Source organism: Perca flavescens, chromosome 15 (assembly GCF_004354835.1).
Source record: "Perca flavescens isolate YP-PL-M2 chromosome 15, PFLA_1.0, whole genome shotgun sequence".
NCBI lineage: Eukaryota > Metazoa > Chordata > Actinopteri > Perciformes > Percidae > Perca > Perca flavescens.
In genome coordinates this window covers 2499224-2514222 of record NC_041345.1, presented here as the reverse complement: position 1 = coordinate 2514222, position 14999 = coordinate 2499224, and positions in this window count along the sequence as shown.

Sequence of the window (14999 nt, the reverse complement as noted above, 5' to 3'; positions counted from 1 at the left end):
CAAAATCTTAAAATCTATTCTAAAACGCACAGGGAGCCAATGTAGAGTGTGGAGAACGGGAGTAATATGTGCACGTCTAGGTGTATTTGTTAAAAAGCGAGCAGCAGCATTTTGTACAAGTTGAAGACGTGAGATGGAGGTTTGATTCAGACCAATATAAAGTACAGTAATCCAATCTTGAACTGATAAGAGCATGGATCGCCTTTTCTAGATCATGCCTGTTCAGGAAAGGCTTAACTTTAGCCAGGAGACGAAGCTGGAAAAAGCTCATTCTAACAACATTACTGATCTGTTTGTCAAATTTCATGCTGCAATCAAAAGTAACCCCCAAGTTTTTGACAGATGACCTAATGTAGGATGCCAGAGCTCCCAGATTCAAAGCTGGACCATCTTGCGTGGCTGAAGCACTGAATACACTCCGTTTTATCTTCATAGATAGATAGATAGATAGATAGATAGATAGATAGATAGATAGATAGATAGATAGATAGATAGATAGATAGATAGATAGATGGATAGATGGATAAAGGCTAACAAAACAAACAAGACTAGACTTCACAAATGTCTTAACAGTGAAACAGAAAACCCTTCCCTTGCTGTGGCATAATGTGTTCATTCGAGACGCACCAATCCAGTGAGAAAAAGGCCCCAGTAAGCAAGCTGTTATTTGTTAGATTAAATGGAGCTGTCAGGTCCGTCTGGCTGGCAGTCAGAGAGCCCGATCGTCTCAGTGCTGACGGCAGTTACTTTGCTCTGTAGTCTGTGTAAAACCCGACAAACACACACACAACTCCCGCAGCACTGTCAACTCCCTTTCGTGCACGCAGAGCTTTGTTGCCTTGCCGTTCCTCTCCGCTGTCAGAGTCCGGAGTCGGAGGACACACGGCAGGCAGGAGAGGCTATTGATTTCGGCTCAGGCACCGGCTAAACTGAGCTGACTGTAAAAAGCCCAGCGCAGGTGGAAGTCTGGGCCGGGGAGACACACTTCATCGAGTTCGATAATGTCGTCATTATGGTCGCTGTAGAATGAACTGCTGGTGCTCAGTGGCTGATGAACACGGCAGTGATTTTGCTTTCATATCCTCTTACGTAATCATTTTGTAATCCCTTTGAGTTGGGAGACTAGCAGCTGCTCAGTTTTGTTTGGAACCAGAGTTGATCATCGCCGCAAAACTCAAGGACAAACCATCCCAAATACCCCAGTTGTTATATTACAAAGAAATGCCTGAATCAATCTTTAAAGCGGCTATAACCAATATTTTCATATTAGCAATGGATCACATATATCTGTATGTGAAAGAGTGACTAGCCTACAGAGAATTATCTTCTGAATCTGCAGTTACTCTAACCTCTATGGGGATTTACAGCATTTTTTAGCTCATTGGTTTAGTTTCATCGGCCTCAACTTGATTGATTTGCTTCAGTCTTACAGCTCTCATCAGTGTTTTCGGCTGCAGCTGTTTTCATTGAAAAAAACTCTGATAGACCCGCAGTACACTACCTGTACACTACCTGCTCACCACATTCTCATGAACAGCTTTGTATGATATCATATGAGACGTTATGTACAGCAATTTGTATGATATCTTACAAAGTTTCGGCTACTGACAGTTAAGTTTACCCACAAAAGGTTTGCTGTCAAATGGCAACGTAAAAGTTAAGTTTAGGCACCAAAACAACTAGTTACGATAAGAAGAAAGATAGTGATTTAGGTTAAAACACCGGTACTCTTAAGTAGTACATCCAGGACGTGAAATTACAAATCCTACTATGGCCACGCCAAGACCCGCCCTACGAAGCAGCTCAATTGGTTGGGGTTACGCATTTGACCTCGAGTGGTTAAGGTTAGGATAGCGGATTGGTCAGGGGATAGGACCTGAACAAATCAGGTTACGTTACCTTGCGTAAGCATGGACGCCTGGCCAGTAAATGCTAGGGCGGGTCTTAGCGTGGCCATAGTGGGATTCGTAATATGGCATCCAGGATAAGGACACCCGTCTCTGGGCGAAAGTCTTAACTTGTTAGACTCTGGTCACGCTTTTGTAGTGAAAAAAAAAAGTAGGGTAATTTTCTGATAGACTTCTATACAAATTGACTTCTTTTTGGAGCCGGTGGAGTCGCCCCCTGCTGGAAATTAGAAATTAGAATGCAGGTTTAAGACGCTTCCGCATTGGCATCACTTTTCAGATCCGCAGATTGCCACTTTGGTCTGTTGCATCCGTAACTACACCCGACAGCAAAGTCATAAGGTCCTGTAGTTACTACAGTGTAGTACATATCACTGAAGCAAGGTGAGAAGTTAAACCACTAGGGGTCAGCAAAGACAAGATATTCACAGGCTGTTTAATCAGAATCAGTTTTATTGGCCAAGTGTTCTTACATACACAAGGCATTTGACTTTGGTAGACAAATAGTAGCCTAATATAGACACATACTGTACAATAGAGACACAATATACATATAGGCACATAGCAACATAATAATAATAATATACAAAAATACAAATATACAAATAAGACATAATATCAAGACAAGAACACATGGAGTAGGATGTAAAGTGCAAAAAGTAATAGTGCAAAGTAGTGAGTTAATTAGTTAGTTACTCTTTTAATTGGGTAAAAGGTGTTATATGTATGTATGATATGGAATGGTAGACGTCCACAGTACTTTCTTCTGCTCATTTTCAACAAGAACATGCCTCCTTAGTGTAAGGATTAGTACTCAGACACATTACCATCCATTTCCAGCTGTGGCTCAGGTGGTAAGTGCGGTTGCCTACCAATTGGAAGGTCAGTGGTTTGATCCCTGGCCTTGCAGTTCCATACCAAAGTGTCTTTGGGCAAGACACTGAACCCCCTAATGTAAATGTGTGTGAGTGTTTATCTGATGAGCAGGTGGCACCTTGTACGGCAGCCTCGGCCACAGTCCATGAACGTGTGTGAATGGTTCCTGTACTACGTTATTGAGTGTCATTCATGTATTATCTGCTCTAGGTTTTCTAACATTGTAGACACAGATGTAGTAATAATTGTGGTCCAAAAAGATGTCAAATTACAATTTTTTTCAATTGAAAAAAGTCACATTTTCTTAAAGAAAGGACCACTAAACCCCCCGCCAAATATGTGAATCTAATTCTTTTCACAGACCTAGGGAAAACACTGCAAGGTTTTCATTTAGAAATGATGATCATTTTGAGTTTGAGCTGACCCTGATGAATTAAATGGCACACATGGTACATGTTATACACACACAAACACACACACACACACACACACACACACACACACACACACACACACACACACACACACACACACACACACACACATTTACACACACACAGAAAGGGAGCAGATGGAAGCAGCGATGCTTTCCAAATCACTAAATAACAACTGTAAAGCTGTGGAAGGGGACACCGTTGAAAAATGGTTTCTTCTGATCCAAGCAGCCCACAAAAAAACGAACTGGGTTGTCTTATTTCACAGTTTGAGGGTTAGTAGGCATTTTTTTATGATATTTCCCCTTTAAATCAGAGTTGAACACATGTATGGACGAACAGGATTTTGTGACATTACAACTACAGAAACCAATTAGGGTCCAGTATGCAATATACAGGAAACCTGAGACCTCTAGACCAGTGTTTCTCAAATGGGGGTATGCGTACCCCAAGGGGTACTTTGGGGATAGAGAATGGGAATGACATGTAGCAAAGGGCCGCAGGTTGGAGTCGAACCCGCGACGACTTCAAGGTTTTTGTTCGTCCTTCTTTCTACTAGGTTTTTACGTTTTTTTTTTAAAGTTTTTGTTGCCTTTTTTCATCAGCATTTAAATGTTTTTCAGTTCCATGGCTGTTGTTTGGTAAATCTATCGCTGGCCAGGGGGTACATGGCTTAAAAACATAATTCAAATAGGAAACATTATTGAAAAAAGTTTGACAACCACTGCTGATAGCATGTACACGCTGAGAAATATTCAGTTACTGTAATTTTTTAAAAGAGAGTATTTGTATAGTTAGAACATGTCTGGAGGAGACATGTACATGTTTTAAACTCAGCAATTCATTCATTCATACCATCTTTCCACCTCCAAACATACAGTAGTCTTATCTACAAGCCACACGCTATTGACAATTACAATTTAAAAGCACTGTTACAGTTAACATAGACCGAATAGCAACACCATGTCAAGATTAATGTGCACTATTATAACCAGGTATGATCCTCCAACACCAAATTCAACATCAATTGATTTGCCTTTTCAAGCCTCGGTCAGTTCATCGGGGCTCAATAATCACAGTGAGACGGTTCGTTAAAGCTTCCGTTTCCGTTATGTTACAGCGTCCCCGACACCAACGGAGTCATCCGCTCCACGCCAAACACACAGCACAAACAACCTCTTGTCCTCATGTGAGCTTCCACATGTGTGTGTGTGTGTGTGTGTGTCCACTGGCAACCATGTAACTGCACAGAGAGAGACCTCTAGAGGATAACCATTACCAGAAAACTGTGGGGTTCCGTTTGTGCCAAAATTAAGTCGACATGCTAATTGTCTGTCTATGTGTCGTCTTCCATGTCTATGTGTCTGCTTACTGTCTATGGCTACGTCTGTCCGTCTACAGTACAGGCCAAAGGTTTGGACACACCTTCTCATTCAATGCGTTTCCTCTTTTTTCATGACTATTTACATTGTAGATTATCACTGTAGGCATCAAAACTATGAATGTACACATATGGAATTATGTACTTAACAAAAAAGTGTGAAATAACTGAAAACATGTCTTATATTTTAGATTCCTCAAAGTAGTCACCCTTTGCTTTTTTTGATAACTCTGCAAACCCTTGGTGTTCTCTCAATGAGCTTCATGAGGTAGTCACCTGAAATGGTTTTACCTTCACAGGTGTGCCTTGTCAGGGTTAATTAGTGGAATTTTTTCCCTTATTAATAAAAAAGCAAAGGGTGACTACTTTGAAAAATCTAAAATATAAGACAGGTTTTCAGTTATTTCACACTTTTTTTTTAAGTACATAATTCCATATGTGTTCATTCATAGTTGTGATGCCTTCAGTGAGAATCTACAATTTAAATAGTCATGAAAATAAAAAGGAAACGCATTGAATGAGAAGGTGTGTCCAAACTTTTGGCCTGTACTGTACGTCAATTGCTCACATGACTCAACTTTTGTCTGTGTCAACTCAACGGCTCCAAGTCAAATTACAGGCAGGGCAATAGGCGACAGGAGTAAGACAGACAAAAGTTGAGTCATGTGAGCAACCGACATAGACAGACAGACATAGACAGTAAGCAGACACATAGACGTGGACGATGACACATAGACAGACATAGACATTTGACTTAATTTTGGCACAAACGAAACCCCATAGAACAGACACCGCGAGCAAACAAGGCACCTGATGTCCTGCAAGGAATTAGGATTGTAAGAGCTTTTTATTTATTGTATTTTATTAGTAATGACCAATGATGTCTCCTTTGTCACGTTACATCCTACAGTCTGCTGCTGATTGTGTGTGTGTGTGTGTGTGTGTGTTTACTTTAGTTCAATTTAGTATAAGCTTTTTTTTGTACCCCCTTTTGTTTGGTTTCCAGCTGTTTTACAATATTAAAACACATTAATGTAAAGCTCTATGATTTCCTGAAGGAAAGTTCTCCATTCACATCCAATAAATCATAAAATCACCACTATGACTCCTTGTGGGGAAAGATGGCATTGCAACAGAGACATTGCACAGTATTGCATGTTGCTGTGTGTGCCTGTAAATGCAAGATTAATTCAAATATGTAATATTTATATCATCCACTAATTTAACCATTTAATCATCCACCTGGCAGGAGGAGGAGGAAGTCAGTCTCCTAACATTTCTGTGGAAATGTACAAGACAATAATCTGGAATTATAAATCTATTTAGGGACATTTGTCCTCCTGGTTGATTTCATTTGTTCATGATTGATTCGGAGGGAAAATCTCCTCACTCCTTTAAAGCACACGTTGCTTGCTGTGTGAGATCAATTAGAGGGAGCCTCAGAAGTCATGTGTAAGACGATCACAGGATCGGACAAGTTCAGAATTAAACACAGACTACTAATGCAAATTAAGTCAAGGTATTGACGTGGCAAATCAAAGTCTTAAATCAGGAGTGTTTAGTGGTTGTGTTGTCATTCCTGTCTAGAGGACAGAAAATGGATTTACATTGTTTTCATGATCCGCCTTTATTTCTCTAACAGAGGTCAAAGTGCTTCCATCTCATTCTTTTATTTCTTCTGTATCTTTCCATGCCTTTCTTCCTGTCTTTGTGGCCCCGTCTTTAATCACACTCACGGACTTACGTCACCAAATAGAAGGCTAGACAGTGGCAGAGGGCATTGTGGGTAATTCTGGTGGCCACTGTGTCTGATTCTGAATCAAGAGTCTCCTCCCCCTCCTAGCAGGACATCCCTAAACCCTCCCCAGCTCTGCATCACACACACACACTGCAGCTCCTGGAAAATGAACACCATAAGAGGATTGCTCCATTCACTCAGACCACAACAAACACAAATTAACTAAATACACTCAAACACACACACACACACACTCGCAAACAAACAGACAAACACACACACACAGACACACACACACACGCACACACAAACACCCAAATCGCCAAACAAACACAAATTAACTAAATACACTTCAACACACACACAGACACACACACACATACACACACAAGCTCACACAAGCTCTCACACACACACACACACACACACACACAAGCTCACACACACACACTCACAAACACCCACATACACACACAAGCTCACAAGCACACACACACACACACACACACACACACACTCAAGCTCACAAACACATACACACACACACACACACAAACAAACACACACACACACAATCTCACACACAAGCTCTCTCACAAGCTCTCAGACAAGCTCTCTCTCACACACACACACACACACACACACACACACACACACACACAAACAAACACACACACACAATCTCACACACAAGCTCTCTCACAAGCTCTCAGACAAGCTCTCTCTCACACACACACACACACACACACACACACACACACACACACACACACACACCACAATCGCCAAACAAACACAAATTAACTAAATACACTTCAACACACACACAAACACACACATACACACACAAGCTCACACACACACACACACACACACACACACACACACACACACACAAGCTCACACACACACACACACACACACACACACACACACACACACACACACTCCCAAACACCACACACACACACACACACAAGCTCACAAGCACACACACACACACACACAAGCTCACACACACACTCAAGCTCACAAACACATACACACACACACACACAAACACACACAAACAAACACACACACACACAATCTCACACACAAGCTCTCTCACAAGCTCTCAGACAAGCTCTCTCTCACACACACACACACACACACACACACACACACACACAGCCTGAATGAAAAATCGAGCTGTCACTACTGTGATTGTGACCCAATCCAAAGTGGAATATGTCATAAAGGCCATTAATGGGCAAATAGATAATTATTACTGTAACTGATGGGAAACGATTTCTTCAAGGATCTTAGAGTTTCACAGCCTTCATTTTTTAAAGTGGGTCTTCTCGGTTTAGGGCAACATCAACAGCACTGATGCTGAGAGAGCTTGAGAGGTTATCCTCTGTCAGTGTCAGCTGATCTGCACCAGGAACCGAAAGATTAACCGAGGAGAGAAGAAAGAAGAAAATGACAAGACCTTTGTTGTATTATTCATGATCACTTTGCTAAAGCAACAGGGAGACAGAACAGTCAACAGAGAGATAGAGAGATGAGCAGAGGCTGATGTTGTCGGGCTGAAGTGCTTTCACAGAGCGAGTTGACAAATTACTGTAAAGTCTACGCGTACTTTTCTCATACGTCTGTGTGTGTGTTTTGGGGTTTGACGTGAATGGTAATTGGGTGCAGCTTCAAAGCAGCATGGGCAAAAAGCCCAACCAGTGCTTTTAGTCCCTCAGACAGCTGATGAACAGACCCGACACACACACACACACACACACACACACACACACACACACACACACACACACAGCTAAGCCTATTACAATGACGCAAAGAGTCCTGCAAGAGCACACAACAACAACAGCCAAAAAGTACACAGCTGTGGCTTTATGCCCAGACTAAATTAACCATCACTGACCTTTTCCATGTGGACAAAATCCTCATGCAGTTTGTTGCATTTGAGTCTTTATCTCTATATTATCTCTATTTATTACTTTTTGAACTTTACATCCCACTCCATGTGTACTTGTCTTTATATTATATGTCTTATTTGTATTTTTGCATATTATGTTGATATGTGCCTATATGTATATTGTTGTCTCTACTGTATAGTGTGCGTATAGTATCTATATTACTATTTGTCTACTGAATGTTTACTACTACATATCTATTTGTTGAATGTATAGAGAGTTAACAGCTACCGAAGTCAAATCCCTTGTGTATGGGACTATACTTGGCCAATAAAACTGATTCTGATTCTGAACAATCAAACCAAACAACCAGTCTTGTTTGACCTGAATGTGAAAGTTGGGAACATTAATAATTTAAGATGTGGAGCAAAATACAGCAAATGCTGCAGACATGTATTGATCTGCTCCCTATAAGCTTTAGTTTTCAGGGGCGTCAAAATCAGTTTCTCTAAGGGCCACACTGGAAAATGAGAATCACATCGAGCACTAGACACACATAGTTTATTCACATGCTTGTATTTAATCGAAAGTCAAATATCCTTAACTGTATTATTGCATGTCTCATTTAGCCTTCTCACATACAATTTGGTCCACATAAAGCCCTAAAAGGTTTTCTTAAAACGTTTTCAGAATGTTTTCCAGACCCATGTGGCGCGTTCGTCCAATCAGCTGCCTGTTTTCATTTTTTGGGTGACAATACAGATTAGCGCCTCCTGCTGTTATGGAGACATATTTCATCTCGCGCACGCACAGAACGTACGCTCAAGTCAGCGTCTCTTTGGTGTGTTCTGAGGAACTTTTTGGACCTCGGGGAGACTGATCAGTCCGACTGGGGTCGGCCGTCTGGTTGGTGTGTCAGAGCCTTTACAGGCCTGAATATGGAAACGCTCCGCTTCTGGGGGAATATCTGAGCCTCAAAGTCGGTGAATCTGCCAAATACTGTTTTGAGTGTCGCGTCATTACAGTTTGAAAACAGCTTCCCGTCTTTTTGGTTTGGCACACAACTAGGAGGGCCAAAATTTGTTTGCGGGCCTTGAGTTTGACATTATTTCAGAATTAGAGTGATGGGACAAACGCATTCTTCTGCCATCCATCTTTGGCCGCAGAGCCGGAGCTTGTAATACAAACAGGAATGTGTCTGGGCGCCTGTCGAGAAATAGATCTTCCCAAAAGGTGCACCGACAAATGCTCAGGCATTAAGATTCGTCTCTTGTGCGTGTCTCTTTGTCCCCGCCTTAATGTCAAAATTCAGTCTGATCATGACTCAGAGATTCTTCCTCCATATGTAGTGGGTAGGGTTTCATTTCTATCTTTTTTTTCTAGCTAGTGATTTCCTTGTTATGTGAGCAGAGGAAATGAGAAACGGTAAACAACAGGCTCCCTCCCAGAAAGCAATAATCTGGATATGCGAGAGATGATGAGGAAGACAACAATGTACAGAAGCAGCTACTGTGAAGTCGCTTTTCTCCCAGATACTTATACTTCTAAACCAAACGGTTGATATGCTAATTAAAAGGGACATTTGCATCTCTTATGCAACGTGTTGAGATGTCGATTTACAGTAAAAGCAGGCCTTCCAATTTGTTTTTTTTCTCCATTAAAGTGAACAAAATGCATTTCTTTTCATGGGCAAGAGCAATGTCTAAAGCCCAATGAATAAAACATTTAAAATGTAACAAACATGAACGACTGTTGTCATATATAATAAGATTATTAGCCTAAATGAAACGAAGACGTGAATGGGTGACCTGCCCGAAGAGAATCAGGAACTTCTTTTACAGTTTCTTTCCATTGCTTAAGCACTATTTTGAAAAGAGGGACCGGGTTGAGATCTTGACTTCTGACAAACACTTAATTTCCTTCATTCATTCATCTTCATTTTTCTGCAACAATTTGTGCCTTTTCTGCATCAAGTTATGATGCAAATGTCCTTATGTATGTAAAGGAAATTACATAGGTTTTTTTTGGTGGGGGGAGGGGGTTGCACTGGTCAGTTTTGATTATTGGGGAATTTATAACTCTTACTTATTATTATTATTATTATTATTATTATTATTATTATTATTATTATTATTATTATTATTATTATTATTTTAGAGCTGGTTCAGTCAGATTCCCTTTTTTAATTCATGGTCAATAAACCTAATTTATATGAGTTTAAAAAAAGCAGAAATTATGAATTATTTTGACTAATAGTTAAGATCAGAGGATGTTGAGCGAATCAAAACCTTTTAAAATCAGAATCAAAGCTTAATCAGGAGACTATTTTAAAACCATGTTTTATTTAAATTACAATGCTATAAAATTGAAAAAAAAAAAGAAAACACAAAATGTCAATGGAAGTAATCATTGACTTTACCTGCGAAGAACATTGTATGGAACCCATACAACGTGCATACATGCATCCAAGTTATTTTTTGCCAATCTGGTTGCAATAAACCAATATTTCTGATATGAAAAACTTTAAAAAAGGGACAAATTTGACCCAAGAACAACACGAGGGTTAACAACATTTCACAACGTTACACAACAGGGTACATTCTGTAGCTGTACTACTTGGCAGATAGGCGGCAGGATTACAGTAGGCGGTGACAGCTTCTTATTGGACGCTCTATATCCAGGCTGTTGTTCCCTGCTTGGTGCTGACCTTGGTCCTGAAATAAAGGAAGCTGAGACTGACTGACTTCTGCTCGCTCTATTATTGAGCGCCGTCTGGAAAGTTTGCACTGCAGGCAGGGACGGAGACCTTGTTCCTTCTGCCAATCCTCCACAGGTGTTATTGACGTACTCTGGCACCTGAGCTGAGCCTGAGGATTTGACGTGTGCAAACAAGGCCGAGTAGATAAAGAAGCATGCGGCGAGAAGGTAAACAAGCGTTCTGAGCTTCAACAGGAAGGACACCATCCATCCTGAGATCCTGAGAGACACACAGGAGCGCTGACATTTCAATTCCTCAAACACTTGCAGGAATTTTAAAAAGGAGCAGTGCGTGTCCGAGCAGCAGATAATGGAGCCCATCGTTCAGACAGCCGAGGCAGCAGATGCTCAGATACAGAGGCAAGGATGGAGGTGTGTGGCGAAGCGGGGAGCCGCGTCGCAGTTTGTGGCGAGCGCCATCGTAGTCTTGTCCACTTATTCTGTTGCTACCCTGGCTATGAGCTTAGGGAGGAACATCCAGGAACGAAGATTAAGACCAAACGGCAACTAGCAACAAACAAAGCCTCGTCAAAGATCTGAACCTCTTCTCTCCTAACAACATGACAGGAAGAGAGATGGAATGAACAGAACTTTTTTTGTGCCTCAACTCAAATGGGTCAAGTCAAGTCAGACTCATTTTTACCAAGAAGAACATATAATTTAGAGTATGTGTTTTTAGCTATATAGATTATTAATAATGATTGGGCATAAATACTTTGTATGCAGTGCTGCTCTGAGGCCACAGGGTGGAGAACTGGGACTTCCTCACTTCATTTTGGATTTCCAACAACAAACCAGCTCAACAAGACAGGACAGAGACTTTACTGAACAACCCAATGCATTGGACAGATTGGATCTGTGACTGTTATGTGATATATGAACTACAAATAGAGTTTTGAATATTTACATGCATTGTTTTCTGTCATAAAATGTTCTTTTATTTAAAAGAAAATGTGGGTGAAAAACGTGTGATATTGGATTGCAGATGTCTATTTAAATATAATGTCATATTGCTTGAATGTCCGTCAGCTGATTGTACAGAAAATTACTTTCCAAAAAAATCAATGTTGAATTGAAACACTGACTTCAAATAAATGGTGAAATGTATTCCTGTGTGCAGATTTCTGATTTGAAATGATTTGTTGTCATCTCACACCTGCATCAGATGCGTATAAGCATTTGGACAGAAAGGTCACATTACTGTAGGTTTTAGACACAAAATAAAGTTTTAAAGACCACATATTATGCTCATTGTCAGGTTCATAATTTTATTTAGAGGTTGTATCAGAATAAGTTTACATGGTTTAATTTTCAGAAAACACCATATTTTTGTGTTGAGCTCTCTGTTTTAGCTACAGAGTGAGACATCTCACTTCTGTTCCATCTTTGTTGGGAGTCGCACATGCTCAGTACCTAGGTAAGGACTACTAGCCAGTCAGAAGCAGAGTATGAGGGCGTGCCCTGACAGTACCTAGGTAAGGACTACTAGCCAGTCAGAAGCAGAGTATGAGGGCGTGCCATGCTAGCAGCTAGGTGATCATTATAACGTGTGTTCCAAAGTGACCACGTTGGTCTCTGAAGTAAAGGCTGGACTACAATAGAGCTGTTTGGAGCAGTTGGTGAACAGTGTTTTCTGTTTGAGATGGTAAGTCCCTTTGGGGGGGACTTTGGGCTTTTTCACTTTGTAAACCGATAACATGCACAAAAAAGATATATAACACAATAAATGAAAGGGAAAAAGCCAAAAAGCATAATATGAGCACATTAAATAGTTCGAGAAGTCCAGTTTGTGACTTCACGGAAGGATTTTTCAATAGAAAAACTTAAATCTGAGTCATTGTTCCCGTTTATCCACCTTCAAGCCTCAGACTCCTGCTGACATTTCAAACATTTCCTCTTAGCACAATTCTTAATGAGCAACACCAACAATTTGGTATTTGACCGGTGACATTTCTGTCGACTGAAAAGTCAATGAATCTGGCCTTTCAGTCGACAGTAGCTTCAACAGTCTGCGGTTCTTTTTACCGTCAAATGTCAAATGTTACAAAGTAATAAACTACATCTGGCTGAAATAAAAGGCAGGATAGTTTTCCAAATGACCAGATCGCATTTAAAGAGTTCACAGTAAGGGGTTTCCCATGTTTCGGATAATCTCAGGTATCCTCTGAATTGGATTTCCCCATCATCAGAAAATATAAGAAGATCCTAAAGTCTCTCTGACTTTCTTCAATATGTTTAACATGCAATACACCAGTGGTCCCCAACGTATGTGTTCAAGAATCCCCCCAGTGACACCGGTCATGTTCCAAATATGATGTTATTATTGATTATACACTGGATATTATTTAACACAGTTGAATATATAAACAATATATTCAATATTGTTAGTTACAGATCTTGTCAAGTTTATTACTATTTCAACTATTCATCCCAAAGAAACAGAATCACATTATGGTTTATGTGTTGCTTTTAGCTAACTATTTCAACTGTTTATCCATTAATTTTAGATAACTATTTTGACAGTTTCTGTTGCTTTAGGCTAACTAAACTAACTATAGTTTCCACACAAAGATCGGCATCACAGCGATTTTTAACTCAACTGAAATTTAGCAGCTTTAATTGAACTGAAAAGAAGGTTGAGAATCAAGTTGAGCTGTCCATGTAGACAGAAGTACAGAAGTAGCTTTTTAACAGGTTCTCCACATTGTACATTGTAGATTGTTAAATAGGTCAGTGTAACAACAAACTAAAGACACTCTAACATGGCGGAAATGAATGTCTGTCAGTTAGTGAGCCGACGAGGATGGGTGACACTTTTTGCCAGCCGAGGGCCGGCCTGAGGCCCGAGCGCAGGCAGTGACCCAACCTTGTTAAATGAGAACGACAACAAGGGAACACAGAGAGCAGCGATGGCCTGCTTTGTCCTCCCTCTCTCTCTCTGTTCCCTGAATAGCTCTCACACAAAGGCTATCGTTATTCCTCCTCTAATTACCAGATGGAGAGCTGTGTTTCTGCTCTCATCCCCAGAAATAAAATGCTCTGGGGGTGACAAACCCCCGCAGTTATGAAACAGTCTGGTGGACAACAGGGCCCGAGTGAGCCTTCATTTCTTCTTATCTATACATTATGTATATATGTATGATGTGCAAAATATACTTTTTCAAAGTCATTCTGGGGTTTTCACCCAATCTGCCTGAAACTTTGCATATCGCACCTTCACATGAACCTGACAAAAAGTTACCAAAATAATTTAGCTTGGTTCAAAAATGCACAAATTATGAACTAGCTAGCGACAAAAACAAAAACTTTTGCATATCTCGTTCAAAGTAAATGCTATCGACGTGAAACTTAACATTCACTCTTAAGGGCTCTGGACCAAAATGTGGCGAAGACCGGCCATTAGGGGGCGCTACAAATATGAAAACTTGATCTCACACAAGGCTACCATTATTCCTCCTCTAATTACCAGATGGAGAGCTGTGTTTCTGCTCTCGTCCCCGGAAATAAAGTGCTCCAGGGGTTACGAACTTCAGCAGTTATGAAACCGTCTGGTGGGCAGCAGGGCCCGAGCGAGCCTTCATTTCCTCCTGCAACTATACGGTATGAATTGGAGTCGAGTCTCCATCGAGACCATTGCATCTGCCCTCAATCAGTGCGTTTATGTGATGGCCGATCTGTCCGGGTCCCTTCCGTCCTGTCCCTGCATGGTTTTGTTGCCAAAACCAATCATGTCTAAGGCATGTCACCTATTTCACAAGCTTGGTTTGTAGGCGGACGTATCTAGGCCACAAGACACACCCTCCATCTGCCAGTCTGTGGCCAAAAGCCTTAGGAGGTCACTCAGAGAGAGAGAGAGAGAGAGAGAGAGAGAGAGAGAGAGAGAGAGAGAGAGAGAGAGAGAGAGAGAGATTATGTTGGCACACCAGGTCCAAGGGGAGGTGAGATTAAAAGCCAGGAGCAATAACAACACACATGGTGGTAAAAACACACCCCCTGGCC